Source organism: Ptychodera flava, chromosome 18, assembly GCF_041260155.1.
Source record: "Ptychodera flava strain L36383 chromosome 18, AS_Pfla_20210202, whole genome shotgun sequence".
NCBI classification, from domain to species: domain Eukaryota; kingdom Metazoa; phylum Hemichordata; class Enteropneusta; family Ptychoderidae; genus Ptychodera; species Ptychodera flava.
In genome coordinates this window covers 19,050,850-19,072,013 of record NC_091945.1, presented here as the reverse complement: position 1 = coordinate 19,072,013, position 21,164 = coordinate 19,050,850, and the positions used below count along the sequence as shown (strand labels likewise).

The 21,164-nt window shown below is 38.3% G+C and overlaps 1 long non-coding RNA gene across 1 annotated transcript in view; it reads left to right on the top strand.

Annotated features, from left to right (window-relative positions):
* The window catches only part of LOC139117074 (uncharacterized), a 42,970-nt gene that overhangs the window by 14,830 nt on the left and 6,976 nt on the right, over positions 1 to 21,164 (top strand). The window contains exon 2 of the long non-coding RNA XR_011548452.1: positions 18,323 to 18,550. This is a non-coding gene — a long non-coding RNA (uncharacterized lncRNA). The remainder of the gene's footprint in view (positions 1 to 18,322; positions 18,551 to 21,164) is intronic.

Genomic DNA, 21,164 nt, shown 5'->3' with positions numbered 1-21,164 from the left:
TATATTCCTTTGAATAAACGGTTTCTTTTTACAGTATATGAAAGTTCTTGGGTTTTCTTAGAAGGTCGTCACGATTTCAGAATCGGCGAATTTCATCTTTGATAAATAAATGCCCATTCGATGAGAGTAGACATTTAAAACACAGTATCTCCTCGGCATGGTTGTATCTATAGTATGGTGACGTGCCTCGAGTATTTAATGCAGATGGTGTTGACGAGCAGATAGACAAGCTTGATAATGTTCCAGCCTTACGTCATTCGATCAGGTGACTGGACAGCCTAGCTTGTACTTTCATCGATGCATTTCCCAGAGAGAGAGAGAGATAGGGAGACAGAGAGACAGAGAAACAGAGAGAGAGGCAGGCAGACAGGCAGGGAGACAGACAGACAGACAGACTGTCTGCATTTGACAATGGAGACCGAGAAAATGATTCACCTTGTAGCCAGAAAATGTGTTTGGTGGATCTTGAAAAGTCTAGATGAAATTTTGAAGCGTCTTGTCTAAAATCTCTTCGTGTTGGGGATTTGGCTTGTCAGTGGTCATCGCGAAGGAAAATATACCCAGAGGCCACAGCTTTCAATTGTCGCGGGTTAACGTTTTGTGTGTAATCAGGACGTGGAGATATCATAAGATAATCTCATTGGCCCCTACGCGGTAATTCTATTTCTCGGTGTTTCCTGATGGCAACCTGAGTCACATTCTAATGGCACTATACTCGAAATATTATCAACACTTTCCTAAAGACCGAGTAGTTCACCTCGGCAAATTTGAAATATTCTACAGTTTTTTGTAGGTTTCCTTTTGTTTCGCAAGACGTCGATCGACCGTCCATTTATTTCATTCTGTCTATATACTTGTTTGCTAAGCAACATCCTCATTTAAGGGGACAGATATTTGGACTCTAAAACTTTTTCGATTCTTTTCTGATCTACCACTTATGGGGTTTCATTTTAAAGCTCTTGGTGTGAAAAGGCTTTTCAACGGCTTAGTGTTTCGAAAATCGAAAATTTTATTTTTTCTCCATAGAGTTACCACAGGGATGGCGGCCATTTTGAATTTTAAATATCGGTAAATCTCGAGTTATTTGTTCCTCTTGGACCAAAATTTGCATGGTGACCCCCGATTTTTATTCTTGATTTTGGAGGAGAATGGTTAAAAGATTCCTTAAGGAAAGTTTTAGCAAAAGGTTTAGTCGTTCACTTTCGAGGCGCATACTACCTTAACAGACTTGGAGCACCCCAGCTTTTTTGTATTTTGGTAAATTTTGTGAACAAAGGAGGATCAACTACTATCCAGTGCGCTGTCACAATTAATTTTGTGAATTACCTATGCATACGTCTACCTAAAATCTTAATCTGTAAATGTTTTCCGTCATATTTTATCAGCAATGATTAAAATTTTCCCGGACTGCTAGCAAGGTTTACAATTATATATCTAGATATGCCGCACTGTAGTTAAATTGAAGCCATGAGCGAGTGAACTGTCTCTCAGTCACCGCATCGATGCTGAACAACTACGAAAATTCGTTATCGTCAGCATCAGCGCACAAAAGGGAAAGAAATCCACCAATTAACGTTACGGAGTATTCGTTTGCTTGTTCGGAAAGGCCGCATCCCGATGAGGCGGTCATGTGCTTGTCAAAGACGAATCGGTACCATTTACGCGACACGGAAAGCCGAGTAACGTCTGACCCTGGGTGACCGCTCCGACGAATGCGCAAAAGTTTTGTTTGATTAGCTTTGCGGGGAAAACTGAGTGGGTTATTTTTAGCAGGAAGATTCGTGACGAAAAAATAACAGCCACTGACATTGCTAACAGAAAGCAATCCACGGGAAAATAACTACAGTGTAAAATTCGTGAAAAAATACTTAGACACCAAGCCTTTCTGGAAATCATTCCACCATGTCAGACTAAGTATATTTGCTGAATACATGCAGTATCAAATTCCTTATTCTCCGAGGATAAACGTTCCTGCTCCACGTTTCCGTTTCACAAAACTGGCTTAAGAGAGGGGATTGCATTTTATGTCAGGGTTCCTTTTCAAAAAAGACTCTATCAAATTCAAGCGGAGTACATATGATAATATTAAGAATTTTACCACTACATCTCCAAAACTTTGTCAATGAGAAAATTCTTCTCGTAATGAATGTATACAAACTTATTTCAAACTCAGTACAATTGATTATACAATTTGAAATTCGAGGGTGTGGGTCAGGTAACTTGCTCGTGTAATGTTTTCTAACTGTAGTGCCTATAATCCTATAGGGGATTCACTTCAACCGCGCTATACTAATCCCGCTGATATCGGCTTCCTTTGTTCACAACGTTTCAAAAAATGTCAGTAAGGAGCTCGCTACAGTCAATCACACATTCGTTGGGTGTACAATGGGTAATTGGTGTTTGGTGAACAATAATTGAGGGCTTTCCTCGCCATCCTACACTTAGCGGCTAAGCTTATCGACCCTGAACTGGACGCCGAAAAGGGACACCCCGGAGTGATCCCTGACAATGCGAGGCCCATAAGCCCTGTCCACAATCTGATGCACATCCGCGGGGAATTATTTTTCACCCAGAAATAGTAATTTCCGTTGCCATATGCGTTTCCATATTGCATAACGGAAGGATCCTTTCAACACTTTTCAATGAGTGATTAAACCTGCGAGAATTGTACACTGGCGCCGGCATTATATGTCTGAAGTTCCGTTGATATGTGTTTCGAGACAGTTTCTGCTACCGCAACAGTAACCTGTAAAGGAATGTCTCAGCAGAATTTGTCCTCATCTTATAATGATTTGGTCATTTTGGTGATGAATAAAATTAGCTAAGTTTGGAAACTGAGCAAAATAATGTCTGTTTGATATTTGCTCAAACAATTCATTCGTGACGTTCATAATTGTCATTTGAAACTCGCGTCTGAGAAAACTGACAATATTCATCCAAACCGTCGCATGAGTTGTTAGCACCATTTTTGCCAGTCATAGCTGGTAATGACAATCTCTGGGTAGAAACACCAACGATGGATGTGACTGGGCATACACTGCCGCACGATAGACAGCTGATAGAACATTTGAAAGGTGATTCAACTTTGTAAAAGTTAGCAACTGAAATTTGTGAACATTGATTATCAACAGGATGACTGCACAAGAATATCACTGTCAAATGACAAATCTCCACAATGGGTGTTGAGAAGTATGATTAGGTTCATCATGATTGAATTAATTGAATTTTAATTTTTTTGTAATTTCTTTTTTTGCTGTTCTTACAACACCGGACAAAAAACACCACGACGAAAGTTGTCACATTTGAACATGAAGTACTCTACGACAAATATTTAATGACTGTTTGTTGAAGTTTGTTTGTTATTCACGTGTTGTGGTCATTTCTACGGGTTTTTATGTCTGTCGTGATGATGAGCATGGACTGCGCCAGGTGTGCTTGACGTTGTAATCGTCAATAGGCTCAACATTTTAGAACTTTAATTAACTTTCTCCAGTTGTGTGTATTTATAGCCCCAGATTCTGCGTCTTTCATGTGCCGCATTGAAGATAGCGGACTTATTCCAAACGACTCCACAGCCAGTCGAGGCTCGAAGTTGGAATCCGTGAATTTACGATATTTCAGTCGCATGCGTTCCGGTAATTGTACCGGCGACAATGCATTCAGATCACTATTGATAAGCATTGATACACCGGTCATTGAAAACCTTCAAAGAATGCGACATCATTCGGTCTAGCTTATGAAGTGGAAGGGCCGAATATATAAAGTGCGTATAAGATATAGATAACATTTGTTTGCAGACATGAACAGTCTTAGGATGAGCACTCCCAAAACAAATTACACTCTGATACTAATATCGAATATCAGAATCTGTTTTTCTTTGTTTTGTCTCCTTTTATGGAAAAATATCTCAAGAGTTAAGTGATTATTCTATCATCTTGTAAATCTCTTGCCTTAAAAATACTCTGATCCTACAAAGAAAGCGGTCGATGGCAGGGCATGCAGCAGCATCATGATAAACAGCATCAAGATAGAGCTATAATCTATGTTAGCCTCTGGATAGTACAGAACGAAGGATCATTAGAAGTCGTTGTTTCGTGCCGGTGATATGCGATAAGTTCGTCTTGTGGAAAAAGGATCACCCTCTCTATTGAATATACAGCCCTCCCCCAAAAAGGTCGGTATGATTACAGACATTTATGCTTTTGATTTTGCGGCTTACAAAAAAACATTTGAAAATCAGATTATCGACAGATATTACACTAGTGAAAAACTCATTGAATAGATAAACTGTAAATACACATCACTTGAGGCGGACAATCTGGAAAATTGAATCGGTTAAATTATACATGGGCGTCATTAGTCTCAGAGCATACATAACGACTCGGCAGCGAGAGAAACACCTTCCTGTGAAAGTATGACAAATTTGCGTGGGAAAATGCATTTCGACAGATTTAGCTTAGCGTAGCAAATCTTGCCAAAAAGATTGATTGCTGTGCTTGCATGGTTTACGACGCGGAATAATATAATTGAATTTTCTCCTGATTCACACCTTACTGGAGGCATCACGGCGTCATTATTAGCGACTGTAAATATAAGATGTAAAGCTGGGTAATACGGGAATTGTATCGTAAATTGAGTTCGGATAAATCGGCGCGTGAAAAGGCGAAGTCTGTCTTGGCGGAAGAGTGAAACGAGGAGTAGCGATCAAATGTCTCGTATTTTGGAAACGTCCAATCACTACAATGTATATGGAATGCATCTACCTCCGCACACGCCTGTAGCCTCTATCCCTCGTCTCAATCGTACAAGTAAACACCATTTCGTACATTTTGAACGGCGAGGGTATTGTACACAAGGCATAACTGGCACAAGAAGCCGTTTCAAGCTTAGAATAAAGTGATTAAGCAAGCATGTGATGCGTTAATGATGCGACGTGGTATGGCGTGTGCATATGATTTGCATATTAAGTCCAACTTTACACGGTATGAGCTGGCTGGCATAAGTTAATATACATGCCATGATAAGACATGATATACGTGCTATGCTATGGTATGCTATGGTATGCTATGGTATGATATGATATGATATGATATGATATGATATGATATGATATGATATGATATGATTTGATATGATACGATACGATACGATATGATATGATATGACATAATATGATATGATATGATATGATATGATATGATATGATATGATATGATATGATATGATATGATATGATATGATACGATACGATACGATACGATATGATATGATATGATATGATATGATATGATATGATATGATATGATATGATATGATATGATATGATATGATATGATATGATATGATATGATATGATATGATATGATATGATATGATATGATATGATATGATATGATATGATCAGGTATGATGTCCACAAGATACCGGAGTCAACTGAGCCAGATAATTGTACTAAAACACCGACAAAAACACTGGAAAAAAATCCCCGCTATATTCTTGAATTGAGTTCTGAGTTGAAAATGCTGCCTGTTATTATGACCGCGGAACAGTAATCGTTCGAAATATCCAAAACTATGATCCAATCGTACAGAGAGGACGCTTCGATACTCATCTCTTGGCTATCCTAGCAAGCCGTTGTCAGGGCACCGGCGTCGTTGCTAATGGCGAATGGAGATGGATGAAGTGGGAGCAGGGAGAACAGAAACAAGCAAAGACAAAGGTTACTATCCTCCTCCTATATTGTGACGTAATCATGGTGGCATGGTGACAATGCTCAGTCTGTAGTTTGTAACATTTCGCCGGCAACTGAAGATTTTACGGACAGTTTATCCCATATTTGATAGTTTTCTGTCTTCTTTTTCTGTCTTTTATCTCAGTTTTCTAGTATATGTCAATATATGGTCGTAATAATACCGGTATTGCTATTTCTTAATATAATTTCGATTATCTTTCTGTTTATTTTCCCACTACAAAACTGAACCCTCTGAAAACGAATACAAGCGCAGTGGCATGTGCAATTCCGAGGGCGTTGAACTATATCGAAGTTTCTTGGCAAGGTCTTTCACTTCTAAGGAAAATTCAGTCAGTTATTTTGTGTTTATTCTCCTCTAGTCACACGGAAAGGCAGCTGATTTTGAAAAGAGAATATTGTCTTATGCCGTTAGCGTTGACAGGAATGCCCTTCCTTTTGATCAGGTCTGAATAGATCGAGTTTCCTCAGCTCACAATATACTATTATATTTCATCGTAATATAACTGCATCTTCCGTTACTTCAACTGATTCCGTAGACCTTACAGCGACTATATAGGCTTCCGTTTTCCTCCACCCACCTGGACACATTTCTGCCAATTCTGCTTCGAGGTTGACTTATCCTCTGAATTTCCCGCTTTAAATTACGGTGATCACCCTGCCTCCCCAACCCTCGCCAAACCACTAAGTTCCCCGTCTTCCCATTTATGTACACACTGACAAGCCAAGCTATATCTATTAAGATCTACAGATACATACATAGATACATACATAGATACATAGATACATACATACATACATACATACATACATACATACATACATACATACGTACATACATACATACATACATACATACATACATACATACATACATACATACATACATACATACATACATACATACTCAAAATTTGAAACCAGTAACTCATCTTTAAACGCTGTCGCCAGTCTGCCATTTTATGTACGTTGTGACGCTTGGAGCAACTCTTGTATACAAGCCTACCTACTGCAGCTTACAGACTTACCAACTTATCTGTTTCGCAACGTTTTTACTTTGCAGCCGCACTTGCCTACATGTGTCTGCCTATTGACTTACCTTCCTATCTATAAATTTCAGCCATCTGTTATTTCTTTGCTTACTTAAAGGGAGGCAGTCGTCGGAACACTGCTCAAAGGTTGCCAGGCACCCCCCCCCCCACCACCATGACCGATGGAAACACTGTATCTAGGGTACGTTGGCGATTGATGAAAGTTAATACATGATTGTTAACAATGATTATCGTAAAATTTAAATGTTGCAGCTATGTTGACTTGATGCATCCAGATATCATGCATGAAATACATTGTTTGCAAACAAGAAAATCGTATACGCGCAGTTCTGACGACTGGCCTAAGTAAGTTTAGTGCATTCAGATGGATCAAAATTCGTGCAACGATTATAAACATGTGCAGATACAGACTCGACTGTCTAAAATATTTTCTGCGATTTACATAAAACAGGGCGAATTCGAAATACGCTATTACCTTCAAACCCAGCTCTTGACTTCGCGGGAATAAATCAAAGTGAAATTGACATTCTACGATTTCAATCCGCTTAATTAAAATCCACTTAAGCGCAGTGGTGGGCATATCAGTCGGATAACGAGATGCACGATCAGGCGCTGCCAAATCCAAAAGCAAACAGCAATACTTCTGGTAATTAGTTATTTGTGGTGTACCGTTCACGCAATGCATGGCGTAGCATCTTGATTGTGTTTGTTCGGGGAAAACCAACACATATTAAATTGGCCTTTGGGGGATATTGTGAGATCGCACTCGTCCCCAAGAGCGTCGACCGATGGAAAACTGGAACGCCACAACGACGGTTATCAATTAGCTAAAATTTAATAACCGATCTGTTCGGACTAACTCTATCTGCATGTGATTCCACCGAATCAGATACAATCTACATTCAAAATATATGGGGATTCAAATGCGATTTCTCAAGCGGTTTAATCATTTCTATGTCAGAGAACATCATGAATATTTCTCTATCAGCATGACCAAGTAAATGTTGCTGTTGATTTAACGAGTTTGTTTTTAAATGCATTCAAAACGTACGTTTCTTCACAAATACGATTTTATCAATTCCAATAGTTGCGTTGGTGACATTCTGTAGTAACCCCAAGGTAGCATACACCTTGAGGACAGATGTTTGTACGCTAAAATGTTTACAATACTTTTTAGCCTACTACTTATTGGGGCTCATTTTGAAACTCATGGAATAAATAACAGTTTCACCTGCTTATTTTTGTGAAAATCGAAACATCACTTTTCCCAACAGATTTAACAAGGGATGGCGGCCATTTTGAATTTCAAGTTTCAGCAATTATATGATTGCGTGTTTCTCTGAAGTACCACATTTGCAGGGTGATTCCTGATTTTTATCTTTATTTCAAAAGGTAAATCGTTGACAGTTTCCTTACGGAAAGTTTGAGCAAAAATGTAAGTCTTTCAATTTCGAGGCGCATGCTACCTCAATGGGGTAAGAGGGTCCATGCGACTGGCAAATGCGCTACACATCGACTTTCAAAAATGATTATCTAGCGCACTATGACACCCCGCCGTAACTGTAAATGTGTCTTTGTTAGGTGCGATTTAGGCAGAACATAGCTTTTGCAAATTATGGTATGTGCAAGTATGGCGCCTTTTCAACACACAGTAGCTTGCCAGAGATTGAACATGTCGTGCGTGTCTCCAATTACCAGATGAAGAACTCCGCCGAAAATGAAAAAGAAATGACCACGAAAAGGAAGAAAATTGACACAAGTCTTCCGAAAGGCATAATCCCAAATATGAGATATCAATCAAGATTGTGAAAAGCGTTCTGTGCAGCGGCCTGAAACGTCGAAAGCGGATACCAATCAATAAGGAAATAATCCATTCTCATAATTATCTCGACTTTGTTGTCTCAGTTCTGGTGCACATGATCCTCCCGGGCCTTGATTGTCAATAGAGAACCAGTCAAGTCTCGTACTCGAGGGAGATTCGACAAAGTGACAAAAAAGAAATGAACAGAAATGGAAGAAACGATCTATTTTTAATGGCTTTGTAATTTAGCAGAAAGTGTGAAGGGCATCTGTGACATTTTCAAAGACGAGTGGAACTCTGATTGTGAAACATTATTGTCGTTGGGACAGAGCGCGCACATGTCTGCAAAAAGAAACGCTCTTTTCGGGCGCTCATGTGGCTGGTATTCAAACTAAAATACATCATTAAAAGTTAAGATAATTTCGAATGTAAGATGTTCGATGCACTTAGCCCAAATGACACTGTATCTGAATCATGCACTAGACACTAGTTGAGCCCCCCCCCCCCGGGCTGCATGACGTCATTGCCCCATGTGACTTCGTACTGCTCCTGTGATCAACCCACTGATATCGCCTCCCACTGCGAAATGTATTAACTGACACTTTGCTAAACAAATGTGGACCAACAGACATCAAATTCATTTATACACAGCGAAGACAAGCACCATAATAATAAAGTAATGAGGTTGGTATCAGAAAATTTAATATTCGAAACCAGCGGCAAGGGGCATAAGTCCCCACTAGTCTAGTTACAATGCCCTCAGAACGGAGACTTAGTGTCGCGTGTGTACAAACTGTCTCAAAAACGGCTCAAAATAAAATCACATACTAGTATACTAACAGTGCATGCATGCACACGAACACACGCACACTAGTTCAAGTCTAACAAAGTGTTAAAAGTTGAGGCGGGTTAATCATATGTGTAGATGTCCGTTTCGCTTGGAGAAGGACTCACCGTCTTCACACAACCCGAATCATGGCGGTCAGAGGTCACAGCAACTGTTAAGAGTGTCAGTACCGAATTCGAATGATCAGGTGTGGAAAATGACAAACTCTATACCAGGAAAGAGTTTATCATAGCTCAGACCACAGGCTCATCAGAAAATTGCATTATCATGCGAAAATGAAAGAGAGTGAAAGAAACTCTAAGACAGACAGACAGACAAACAGACTGACAGACAGACAGACAGACAGACAGACAGACAGATATTGACATAGTGCAAAATGTGTATCTGGATACGATTACAGCAGAACACCTTTTCAGTCATTTAAAGGGAGGGTGTCGTCAGAATTGCGCGTGAGCGACTTTTTTGTTTACAAACAATGTATTTCATGCATGATATCTAGATGCACCGCGTTAACATAGCTGCAACATTTAAATTTTACGATATTCATTGGTAACAACCATGTTTTAACTTTCATCAATCGCCAACGTACCCTATAGATACAGTGTTTAAATCGGTCGTAGGGGTCTCTGGCAACCTTTGAGCAGAGTTCCGACGACCATCCTCTTTATTAAAAGATTGCACACAGACATCCGCTTTGTCAAGGATGGTGACGATCATTTTGTGAGCTTCTTGTTGATAAAGGTGCGATTCTTTCCGTCCGTCATTATCTTGGGTGAAGCTAGGGCTAATGTATAAACAAGAGATGTAATTAAGATTGACCAATTTCAACATCGTGCTTTTGATGCTCAGCTCAAAGTGCTTCACTGAAATTTCACGATGTATGGTCAAGATAATAGTCCACTTTCGGGGGTTTACAAATAGAATATCTTCTTTATAATTGAAAGAAATTATTAAAGCTAGGTCCTGGTGACAATTTATAATTCATGAATCACGAGCTCACTGTTATGGCTAGCCTCTCTTTGCAATAAATTTTAATTTACGTTTGTCAAATATCCCCAGGTGTAGAAAGATCCAGCGATTTTAGTGCTGAAGTATTAACCTTTTCGTAACTAGACGCTTCTTGCACTCGAGGGGCTAAACCACGGAGGGACAATATTCAAAAAAAAATTATGCTAAACACCTTTTATTCTGAGTTTATATCTTGAGAAATCGACTACATAGCCTTCAGGGCTTTGGGTTGATTCACAATCAAATCTGCATGTCGAAAAATATTACTAAATCATGCGAATTGTTTCCAGCGAAATTTGGCGCGAAAACGATAATCACCCGTCCGCGACCGACTGTAAGTTCAAATATTGAATTCTAAGCCTGTAATTACATCATATAATGTTGTGAGTCTCAAAATGTACGCATCAATTTTCCTTGACAAAACTGAGCCCACAAACACGTAGAATTTTAATAGTACTAATATATATTTTGAAGACTTCCTGATCATTTGGTAAATTCGAGCGCGATGTGTTTTTCTTTTTTCGCCCCGTGTCATACATAAGCCTGCGCGGTTGACTCATATGTCGTTGTCCAAGCGTATTAAGCTATTGCCATACATCATTTATAATTCTCTGATGACGAGCGGGAAATCCCTTATAACGGACATTTAATTTAACAAATTGAGATCGACGCGACACCGGGTTTAAATGGGACCCATTCACTCATATCCCGATTAAATGTTGTAATTTTTATGCGATAGAAAACAAATTTCTCGTTTGGTTTTGTCCGTGAGTTTTATATTAATACATCGTTTTGGGTTCCAATTGTGCGCACATCACTTTGATTGACAAGTATGATTCAATCAGAAAATACGATATTGATTTCACTTATTACTATCTTATTTGTTAGATCTGTGGTATAATACCGTAATATGCTTGGTGTAATACTATTTTACTCTCTGCGGACTCAATTTTTAATTTGTTTGTCTGAAATAGAATTTGAAAGAAAGGAAAGTGCCCCTGGATTTGATATACACTTAAGGCGTGCGGCGGTACTCATATCTTTGGAACAATTATGAAGCTGGTGGCACAGTGTCACAGCCGTATGAGTAGCTCATAAATGTTTTATGGTAGCCATGACAACTTAAGCTTGTTTTCGTTTCTAATTCCGCTTGAGACAGCAAGAAGATCAAAACACTGTTGAATGGAATGAATCATCGAGTTTCTTTTCTTGTTTTCATTCATGGAAATGTTAACGTTTACACAACTGCCACCCAAGCGGCACGCTAAACCCCGCCGTGCCGTCCGAGCAAGTTCTACCAACACCGTCACACCAATGTGTAGATTAGGACGGCTTGTTAACATACATTTTTATTCCAACACATCTCGGAATGTCAATTAATAGAAAAGTCTAAATGACACCAAAGCAAGAGAAATAATCTTACCGAAACTTGTTGACAATATTAAATTTATGGTCATAATGAAGTAGTGTCATGGCGGGATAACTGTCATGAATTTCGTGCGCGTCTGCGTAATCCCCGAGAGTATCCGAGTGTGACCGAAGATTAAGACTATGTGACGTCATGTGTAATCCCCAAACCCATTGCATGTTGCATTACGCAAGTATGACTGGGCTCATACAATTCAAAACGCCAATCTATAGGCATTATATTTTTCGACATATTATGTTGCGTACTTTACAAATCATTCTTAATTTTACATCAATGCATCACTTTGATCACGGTTACATGCGCAAGAAAGAATGCCATTCGCTGTTCAGCACGAGGCAATACTATACTGGCGGTCAACCTTCGAGGAGTTTGACTCTGGTAGTGATTAAATAGGATTTCTTCTTAAAGTCAGTCATTCTTTGGCACTGGGAAGATGCAGACGCTAAGTTCATGTACAAATACATACACTAGTATACTGTTGTATTAGCAAAATCTAAGCTTATGCCTTTCTCATAAATGTACCCAACAAAGACTATGAACTGTGTTAATACTACTACTATCAGGTTGGTTCTCGTCACGTGATGTTGGTGATCACCAACATGGTGCATCTCTCTCACCAACAATTCAATAGTCGAAAAGCTTCAAATTTCTTTCCTGCCAGAAAATATTGAAAGGAAAATAGCTCCTGTGCCTTCTTGGAAAGGAATGTGATACTATACAAAATGTTGTCATTGTACTTTGTATAAATAGCAGCAAAATTTGATGTGTTATATTGGCTTTCATTTCTCGCATTGGCAAGACCAGTAGACCTTTTTCCCCTCAACAAAGGGCAGAAATATTGAGAGGCTCCGTATACAGCTCGCCGAAGCAGCACACACCTACGGGACATGTATGTTGTTGTTGACGAATAAAATATGAAGTATAATGTACTCTGCACCTAAAACATCACAAGTTTGATCTTCCGCTCACATCCCACTCATGTAAACCGTGAAATACTGTCTCCGATAATGAAGAATATAAATCTGCGGACCTCGAGCAAAACTTTGGAGTAGCTCGAGATGAAATTTATCTCAGATTAATCAGTTTTTTTTTTAATTCAAAACATATATATTAGCTAAAGGGCGTACATATAGCAAAAACAGATTGAGGGGACTCTAAAGTTTCTGATAAGTCAGGTACTCGTTGTTAAGGTAGTATGCACCTCGAAAGTGAAAGACTTAAACTTTTGCTTTAACTTTCCTCAAGGAATCTTTCAATCATTCTCTTTCAAAATCAAGAATAAAACTAGGGGGTCACCGTGCAAATTTTGGTACTAGAGAAACAAATTACCCAAGATTTACCGATATTAGAAATTCAAAATGGCCGCCATCCCTGTGTTAACTCTATGGCGAAAAATAAAAATTTTCGAATTTCGAAAAACTATGCCGGTGAAAAGTTTTCTCTCACCAAGAGCTTTAAAATGAACCCCCACATGTGGTATCAGAAGAGAACTGTAAAAGTTTGAGAGTCCGAATGTCTGTCCCCAAGGTACGTTCTACCTTAATGGCTACTACCTATGCCCCACCAACTGAGACCAATAAGTCACACATATAGCAATGATCCAAAGACACACTGTCTGTAGCTCTAAATGTGACGAAATTTCAATATGCAAGTGCGTAAGCAAGTGACAATGCTACTAAAAGCAATGACTTGCTATACACTTGACATTATCGCCGAAGCAATTGAAAATATTAATCCCCAGGTATTTCAAATGCCAACAACATCAGCTCAACGTTAATATGGAAACTCTGTAGTAGATAGATATCAAGTTTGTACCTTCTCAATTTTTAATGATTCGAAATAAGTTCACAGGGAATAGTAAGTTGTGCGTCAATCTTTTTTCGCTTTGGAACTATTTGCCTAAAATGCGCATTTCTTAAAATACAAGGCAACCGACAAAAGTTGAAAAAAACGATAAAAACAAGATTTTACAATGGTGTACATACATGTAGATCTAAGTAACGTCATGAGGTTTATTTATTATTTATATGAATCATTGACGCATCTTGGAATCGCATCTGAACACTTTTAATGTGTATTTTCATGGCAAATGTTTACGTTCTCTCCAATGATTAAATGGAATGTAGAGGATCCTTTGCCGGAGGGGGATACATTTCTCACTTCTCGTCAACAATCTCGTCACATTTCCGCGAGTGCGGTTCAAAAATGGCGGGGAAAAAGGAGTTCAAGGGAGGGTCACATTAGCAAGGGCGGGAAGGTGACTTTAGATGGATTTAGTCATCGAAATGAGACGGGGGAACGGTGCGCATATAGGTGAATGTGATACATCGTTCAACTGAACAAGGACGTTGTCATTTTCAATGTCCGCGTTGTCATTCTCATCGCTGGCCCTGTGAACCATCATACTGCTGGAACGGTTGATGGATACATGTGTGGGTGAGGTTGTCGTTACAAACAGCAGTAAAAACTTTGAAACACGTATATGTGTTTTCTTTCGAAAATTGGTCTGAAGAATTAAAAAGAATTGTCCATTTCGCTTTAAAACTCTGTGAAGACAAGTGCCATAGATATTGTGTTCACCACTTGGAGTGTCACGCTGGTGTCAATGCTGATGGACACAACATTAGTACACAGTGAATATATCAGGATAGAATGCGCCATGGAAACAGTTTTCGCGATCCTAACATTTTATACGATTCCTTTTCACCTTATAAACTGCGTATTCCAATTCATTTTAGATAAAATGTAAATGAAATTTTCATCGAAATGTTTTGTGAAAATGGAAAGTTTAAAGTTTCCCCATAGGGGCCATTTTCAATGTCTAATATCTGTTATTTGTTCCTGTAATCCCAAACTCTGCACAGTATTATTCCTGATTGTTATTCGTTATCTTGAAAGCGAATGGTCAAAAGTTAAAATTTTCCTCACAGTTTCAAACTTTCTTTTCAATATTACCTTTAGGAGATTCCTGAAAAAAATTGCATAGTAATGATGTAATGCTCGTAGCGCTTTTGAAATGTTGATGGTTCACAACGCGATACGGATTAATTGCAACTTCACAATGTACTGTCCTCACTGTCTAGGACATATTCTTGTCCAAAGCAACGTCAAGAATATGTCCTAGACAGTGAAGACAGTACATTGTGAAGTTGCAATTAATCCGTATCGCGTTGTGAACGTCCAAGAATGACAGGACCAGTAACATATTTTTTTCCGTTTCGAAACCGACTTTTAAAAAAAATCATTACCATCACAATGAAATGTAAAACGTATCGTGAAGAGGAAAAGCGGGTTTTTTTTTTCTCGGGAATGTTTCTGACTGGAGTATGGAAAAAAATCTTTGCATATTGTTGTTAGCTCATATCTTTTCAATAACTGTGAATTTCATCCGACTGAAAGAATCATATTACGAGAATGGAATGAATTAATGAAAGGTGGCATTTATTTGTGTTAATCGCTTAATAAATGCGAAGTCTGATTATCACCGAAAAGCTTAGATTTTAAGTAGAAATGTTCTTTTGTCAAGACTTTCTTTGCGGCATTACGAAGAAAATCATTATTTTAATTGATCTGTGTTTAAATGGAGCAATGTGTATGTATGTATGTATGTATGTATGTATGTATGTATGTATGTATGTATGTATGTATGTATGTATGTATGTATGTATGTATGTATGTATGTATGTATGTATGTGTCTGTCTGTCTGTCTGTCTATCTATCTATCTATCTATCTATCTATCTATCTATCTATCTATCTATCTATCTATCTATCTATCTATGTTGGTTGTATTTACGTATATACTCACGCAGGCATTTTCAAGATAATTAGCAGTCTAGTCTAATGTACAAGTCTCAAAATCGTCGGCCGTCGTGTATGTCAAGATTTGGTTCTAATAAAACCACTGTCGTGGAATTGTACTTATCCGGACGAAAGCAACAGAAGCCTTTAGGATTCACGCTTAAAGCAAAGCTTACAAAAGCGTTCTTATTCTAAAGCTCCAATGATTATTATTTAGGTATTTATATTGAAATTCATCCCAACGATGGAGAATTTCCCTAAAATCAATCTTGAGATGATGAGAAAACATCTGCGATTTCTTGTTATTAAAATGATTCACCGATTTCAATATTGCTAATCATAGGCACCGTGACTTTTACGGTAAACCGATATCGGAATGGGTTTGCTGTCATTCGATGAACATAAGTGACAATGTTGTTGGTAACTGACTCGCAGGAAAAAACACAGAGCTTTCCTGCTGTCTCAAAAGATGTTTTCTTATTTACTCCTTTGTGCCATTTTCGTGAACGCAGTTGGAAAATGATGGACACAAGGGTATTGCAAAGTGGCTTTAAAGACACCAGGTGACTCTCGAAACCTTTAGTTTACCCCATATACTGCCTTCAACATATATCTGAGGAAATGAATTGTTGGGTCTAAATAGTATAACTAACACAGACAACGAGAAAAATGTTCAGGAACTTAATTACACCGAGTTCTTCATCACGCACTCTTTCATCATCCAATAAATGTCTTCTGCACATACCAGTACAGACGGTATCTGACTTCCTACGGTCGTCGCTCATTCTCCTCGGCAACCTCTTTAGCTCTTCTTTTGAACTCACTACCCTCGGACGTAAAATCTTCTCCCATTGTCAACACTTTCAAAATACGATGAAAAACATTTCAACTTTTGATATTAGGCGTTAAATGAATTGTGTTAGATAGATAGATAGATAGATAGATAGATAGATAGATAGATAGATAGATAGATAGATAGATAGATAAATATATAGATAGGTAGGTAGGTAGGTAGGTAGGTACGTACGTAGGTGGATGGGTGTATGAATGGGTGGATGGATGGATGGGTGGATGGGTGGGTGAGTGGGCGGGTGGTGGATGGATGGATGGATGGATGGATGGATGGATGGATGGATGGATAGATAGATAGATAGATAGATAGATAGATAGATAGATAGATAGATAGATAGATAGAGAGAGAGAGAGAGATAGATAGGTAGATTTACATAGACGATAACTGACGACGATAATGATGATGATGCTTACGACAACGACGATCGTGATAATAATGATGATTACATTTTACAACTGTTGTATTTATACATGTTCTATATTATTCTATTTTATTGTTTGAATTCTTCTTTCGCCAGTTTCTCTACTCAGTCCTGCACTAATCTTCTGATCGATGGTTTTGTTGCTCGTTGCAGACGACTTTTCGCAATCCTGGTCGCTATTTTATTAAGGCAACGTAAGAAACAGTACAACTCGGTACAGCACTTGCAGTAGATTTGCACTACAATTCATATGCAAATCAGCATACGTCACATGAATAGTGCATTTAAAGAGGCTCATTATAATAATATAAGCGAGGCTCGTACTACTCACATTTACACTTGTTTGATGTCACGAAATTAAAGAGGCACTCCCACTTGGTAACATTTTTAAAACACATTTTTTAATGCCAACGGTCGATATTTGACGTGGCGACTCCGCGCGGTTCGCGAGATATCGATAAAAACATGTCATTTCCCGAGCGTATTTTTCACATCCCGAAGTTTTACGATCGTTTCTGGTTATGACCCGAAATCCCCCGAAAGTGTGTTGTTGTGCTGATTGACGATATTCTAAGGAGTCCAAAAACGTTCGAATGACGCAATTAATTTACCTCCTACTGCGATGACTTTATATACATCAACATCATTATCAATGCCTTTACCTCTGGTAATTCTTTTTAAAACTTCTCCTTTGTTTTTGTCGTTTTCATTATTCTCAATCAGTTGTATTAAATTTTTAAACAATACCACATAGATATCAGTTTTTACGTGTAAAATATTAGTTGCCTCTGATGACTACATTTTGTCGTCTGCCACACAGTTACGCGTGGTTCGATACATAGCGGCCGCCGCGTGTGGTATGCGCGCATACCACGCGGCGGCCACTATGCATACTATGTATCGACCGCACCTATCTGTAATAGTCACCTATGCGAATTCTGGTGGAATCAGCAATCTTTGTTTTTCGGGGTTTTTTGCCGACTCAGTAAGACTCGACTTTCTCTCATGGGACATGACTGCTCACCGACGAGATTGGTACTGCTGTGGCGTACAGCAGCGTCAGCGTAGACTCGTACTCCATAGCTTAGTTGACAATGGCCCCAGTGCCGAACGTTCTATGTTCGGAAGCTGAATTCAGGTGGGCCACCGGAATTCAAACTTTAACTTTTTTGAGGACATGTTTTTATCGATATCTCGCGATCCGCGCGCAGTCGCCATGTCAAATATCGATCGTTGGCATTAAAAAAATGTGTTTTAAAAATGTTACCAAGTGGGAGTGCCTCTTTAAAATGTGCCGAGTTGCGGCTTTTGTCCCTTCACATAGCGAGATAACCCAATGTTGATAACTTTTATATTTTACAGAAAGAGGAGGAACGAAAGGACTAAGGGAAGCAAGCGGCAAACACAATACAATGCATACGGCTACTTTGTGTCTTTTGGTGGCTCTCATAGCTATGATCGTATGCACACATGCGACACCCATTGACAATTATTGGAGACAGACGGAAGACAACAATAATGGAGATAAGCGTGGAAGTTCAAAACCAAAATTTCACCAGTTTCATCATATTGGACTCGGAAAGAGGACAGGTATGACTCTCCGACAAATGACAAATATTATATATATATATATATATATATATATATATATATATATATATATATATATATATATATATATATATATATATATATATATATATTAATACTTAATACACGTACACATCATACCATCAGATATTATATAATATATATATTATATATATATATATATATATATATATATATATATATATATATATAATATATATACTGATGGTATGATGTGTACGTGTATTATGTGTTCGTGTGCGTATATATGTATAAAATCTTATCGTTGAAAAATATTTTCAGATGGGAAACAGTTTTTGTATAATCTACAGGAATTCCTATGGGTATTGCCCAACTTCGTTCTTGGCGAACTTATATCCACGCAGACACGAATGTAGATTTAAGTTAACACTGATCCATGCTGCTATAGCTTGTGGGCGGCAGTTCCACGGATGCTCATGACTCACCGATGGTATTATGTCTTCTAGATGGCGGTGGAGAGTTTTAAGATATTGTGTATTTAAAGATATCCTGTAAGGCTGGAGTCGAAACGTGAAGATAACGGCAGGCATGCCACATTTCTTGAGTTGGACATGGATCGAATTTTTGTGGATTTGCTCTTTGAGAAGCGTCGCTATTTTCATTGTTTCACAGTTCGAATTCCAGGTTGAAAAAGTAATACCGAACATCTTTCATGGTTCTTTTCTATCCAAATATCTCGGCATTACGCTTCTAACTCTTAGAGTAGAACACTTTATTCCTAAAGTTGCTGGCCATGACAACAAGATGTTGCCTCAAGGTGGAGAACAACATCAACATTTTAAGCATTTCCATACAGTAATGGCAAGACATCCTATACCATTTGAAAAGCTTGACGTAACACTAACATGCATCAAAAGACATCACATGTAAAAACAGACTCAGATTCAGAATAACTTGTCATGTGGCGGTATTAATGTATTCGATCAGTACTGCTAGAGCAGTCAAGACACTAGACTATATTGTTTTTATATTCCCTATACAGTCATCCCCCTCTGATGATGTTACGGTAATTCTTCTCTTACTAAATAACAGTTCCTAAACATGTTTACAGGTATACAGTCACCTGTAATCTAAATATGCCCATATATGGTCAAAGGGGCGTTCCTTGGTATTCAAAATGCCCATGTGAGGGCGCTGTTTTTATAAAGCGGCCACCCGCTTAAAATCTGTGATTGGTTAGATTTTCTCTTTCTATGGTACTGTGGCAAAATTGGAACAGGTAACAGTATACCTTTAATAGCGTCTTGTAGCATTACCGAGAACCTACGCTTGTCTGTTAGACACTTTGATCTTACACGGCGATGTTACATATATCTCACTAAGATAGCACACATTGCTATCCAAAAAGCGAGTAATAAAACTGCATAACTACTTCCGATGTCCTCATCCATCCATCCATCAATGCATAAATGCATACCTACCTACCTGACAACATTATTTCATACCTACATACCTGACTACCCTCTCTCTCTCCCTTCCTCCCTCTCTATATAGATACATAGATACATAGATACATACATACATACATACATACATACATACATACATACATACATACATACATACATACGTACATACATACGTACGTACGTACGTACGTACGTACATAGATACATAGATACATACATAGATACATACATAGATACATACATACATACATACATACATACATACATACATACATACATACATACATACATACATACTACCAGCTGTTTTCTCAAAACTTCAACAAAGTGTTATATCTTGAATGAGCGACCAAGCCTGACAGACAGACAAATTTTGATGAATATTCGGTAATGTAGTCTCTGTTCAGTAAAGACTAAGACGACTATAGCACAGTTGTCTGAGATGGTGGGTTGCATCTGTGCGTACGCCTGGAAGGATTTCTTTAGCTCTTCGGAAGACTTACTAGGCCCGATTAGCTTCAAAGGGGCCCTAGAGTGTTTCGTAACATAACTATTTTTCGCATGTATACAAGTTGTCTCTGACTGTAAGTGAAAGGATTAGTTTCATTAGAACTTTTAATTGAGCTCGCGCATATATTTCGACGTACAGCCATGGAATGTCTAATGATTTATCCCTCATTTTACAAAGCTATGAAAGCATGTTTTTTCAGACTGTCAGGTCAGAATGAAGTTTAATTTGTGATGTGATAGTTTATAATTCACACATTTTATATGTCGACATGCTGCTGAAAAATCAATTTATTGTAATTCGTCTTTACTGGAATGGCATATATTCTTCCGTCCTTGGTTTGTAAAAGAGGAATAGGAAACTAAAGATTATATTTCTTCGATTTTTCCAGGGAGAGCGATAAAATGGTTCTTTTTTCACCGCAAACTCTATAATCGATGGTTGAAAAGGGTAATGGTACATACATGAAAAAAACCACGTAATTATAGCTTAGTCAGGTTTACACAAATGGGTAATGTTGAAAATTTGAGCTTTCATGTCAGGAAGACATATTGAAGATCGTTCAGTCGCAGCAAACATGAACACCATTGTTCAATCGCTTTGTGGAGACATCGACCAATAAAATGTCATCTATTGTGACCTTTCACCCTGCAAC